Source organism: Athene cunicularia, assembly GCF_003259725.1.
Source record: "Athene cunicularia isolate RWA chromosome 15 unlocalized genomic scaffold, athCun1 chr15_part1, whole genome shotgun sequence".
Taxonomy (NCBI): Eukaryota; Metazoa; Chordata; class Aves; order Strigiformes; family Strigidae; genus Athene; species Athene cunicularia.
The window spans coordinates 13,804,231-13,807,300 of record NW_020799121.1 but is presented as its reverse complement, the minus strand read 5'-3'; positions in this window follow the sequence as shown (position 1 = coordinate 13,807,300).

Sequence of the window (3,070 nt, the reverse complement as noted above, 5' to 3'; positions counted from 1 at the left end):
GGATGGGATGGGATGGGATGGATGGGATGGTGCCACTCTGGGGACATCAGAACACAGGGGACATCAGGACACACAGCACCAGGGTGGTCCCATGGCAGGGACAGCACAATTCTGCCCTTCATGACGGCTTGAACAGCCAGGCACATGGACCAGTGTGGGGGTTTGGGCACTGGAAAAGAGTTGGGAGGCTGAAAGAGCACAACCCTTCCAGTTTCACTGGTGGAAGTGGCACCAGGTGCCCTGGTGTGGGTTGCCGGTTCGTTACACACTCCATGGGGTGTTAGAGCCACCCCTCCAAGCCCTGTGTTACAGGCAGCACCACATGATGCCACCCAGGTTTGGGTGGCCCTGTGCCCTCGGTGGGATGTCCCCAGACCTCTGCCAAGGGGTCTTAGCCAGGGACAAAATGTCTGTCCCCTTGTTGGGGCCAGTGTTGGTGCTACAGAGGGCCTGGGGACGCTGCCCCTGTAGAAGCACCACCACAACCCCGTGTCCCTGCCGGTGACATCCCACCTGCACCAACATCTCCAGGTTCTTGGTAACACAGGGTCTTGCAGCCAGCTCTGTGTGTGTGTGATGCCTCTTAGGGAAACTGAGGCACAAAGCCAGGCAGGGTCACTTGCTTGCTGAGAGCACTGCAGAGCGTGGAGCCCTGCTCCTGGCGGGGCATCGGCACCTTCGGCATTTGGAGCAGTGCCACGGAGGGCAGCCAGGGTGCAGCTACGCCCGCAGATGGTTAACGCAGCCCCATCAGTCGGCTGCAGAGGAAGATTCTGGTTTCCATGGCAGCCGGCCCAGCTTCTCCAGACGTTCAGATATTCATTAAAAATAAATCCTTCCCAACATGTTAGCCGACAAACAAGCTTAAACAGATACGCAACATATGGATTTATTAATTCATCAAACGCAAACACCCCTGCCTCGTGTCGGAAGCCGCAAACTTGCCCGGCGATGGCCGGCTCTGGAGAAGAGCTGGGCTGGGCTGTGGCACCAGCGGGCAATGCTGAGCCCAACCTCATGCTGGAGGATGCTGAGCTACCCCGGGGGCAGGAGCAAACCTGCACCAGGGATGAGCACAGGACGGCACGGGGGCAGGATCCCACCCTGAGGTGGACTAACCCCGTTTAACGCCCTCTTCTTAACCCCCCGTCACCGGGAGATGTTTATGGCAGTGAGAGCTCTTGCCACGAGCCCAAAGCAAGGCTGTGACTTCAAGAAAGTCCAAACCCAGGTGCCCACCCCAGCTGCCTCCAGACAAAACACACCCCAAGGCCAGCGTCGTATCCAACTTCTGTATTTAGTGGCTCTTTACAGAACTTGTTCCTTCCAAAATTGTTAAACAAAGTTCATCGATCTCATAGAAACTTTTGAAGTACAGTACATGAGCCTAACAAAAACGTGACCGGTATGTCCCGCTAGCTTTAATACAACAGGATTGCCGCGTTCAAACTACCCTAAGTGCTTCCTCGAATCCCGTTCCACTAAAGCTCCCGCTAGCACACGACGGAGAAGAGCAGTCCATGGTCACGCCTCGACCTTCCGCAGCGCGGTGGCAGGGAAAAGAGCGGCCGTGGGCAAGCTGGGGCTCGCTGGGGCAGGGTAGGTGGGCAAGGAGAGCCATGCCTTGGCAGAGCCGCTTCTAGCATCGCCCGTCGCCTACCACCCAAATATAAAAATACCTTCTATTCTGATAAAAATGTATACAGTGGAAAATTAAGTCAATGCATAGCCTCGGAGCCTGGCAGGGGAGCCCTCCCGGTGACGGTGACCTTGGTGGGTGATGGCTGATGCCATGCGGGCAGGGGACAGGGCAGAGCAGCCCAGCACGGGCCACCCCATGTCATGTAAAGGCATTTTGTTAGCAGAGGCCGTGGGGTCAGGGGGGCGGCGGGGAGCACGCCGGGATGGCGCTGAGCTCCTGCACCTTTGCCCGGGGTCAGCCCCAGGAGGCCAAAGCTCAATGGTGCTTTGCCCAGTTTAGGCCTGAGCTTGCCCAATTCAGGCAGGAGCCTGCTGTGACATCCCAGGGCTCAATCCTGGCTTCATCTGCACCCACCGCCTGGGGACGTGGGGTGAGGGGGACGCTCCTCCCGCCCCGGCGCTCTCCCTGAATGAAAGTGCTTCAGCTGCAAGAGGTGGCTGTGATGCTGGGAGCAGCCTCGAGCAGGGTTGGGCCCCCCCCGCAAGCGGCTGGCTCGTGATTTTTGGGTGCTCGTCCCCAAGAGGGGCAGAGCTCGGAGGCTCCATCTCTTTTTCTTTCCCAAACGGACCACGGCAGAGCGCGGGGAACCGGGACGCCACGGACGTCCGCCCCCAGTGAGCCAGAGCCGTCCCCAAGCATCACACCCAGGTACCTCTTCCCATTTCGCTCCCCAGATCGCAAGCACACGGGTTTGCTTTCTTTCCTTTTACGTTATTTTTTTTCTCTTCCTTTGGGAGCTGGCAGGAGCGACGCCATGCCGATTTGGGGCTGCCACCGGTTGCTGGCTGGAGGAAGCGCAAGGGACGGCGTTCGGACCATGCTACATTTTGTTCCAGAAGGCTATTGCAGACATTTCTACAACATATACAACCGCACGGGACATTCTGTGTTACAAAGGTTTCAAAAAACATAAACCACCAGAACTAAATACATACTCGATGGCATCAAGGTTTTCGCTTTAGAGTCTTCAGGGACTATGATGCAGTCTCTGGCTGGGGCAGAAGCGATGCAGTGTCTTACAGACAGAGGTGGAAACCGCTCGGCAAAAGTTTATTAAATTTGGTCAGTCTCATAGTGCTTCTTGATGGCTTTGCTCAATAAGTCTTTTCTGGTTTGTTTTTTTTTTTTTTTGTTTGGTTTTTTTGTTTGTTTAATCTCATCCAGTGGCAAACTACAAGACTTCAGTGTACATTTAATGACACGACTGCTACATCATCTTGATTTTATAGCTATCTTTAATATCAAAGCAGCTTAAGCTGTTAATAAATTCCAAAGTATCCTTTTATTAAAATATCTAAAAGAGGTCTATAAATATTTTTTGTTTTGTTTTTTTTTTTTTCTTTTCTAAAATTGTTCCCAGTTTTTCAC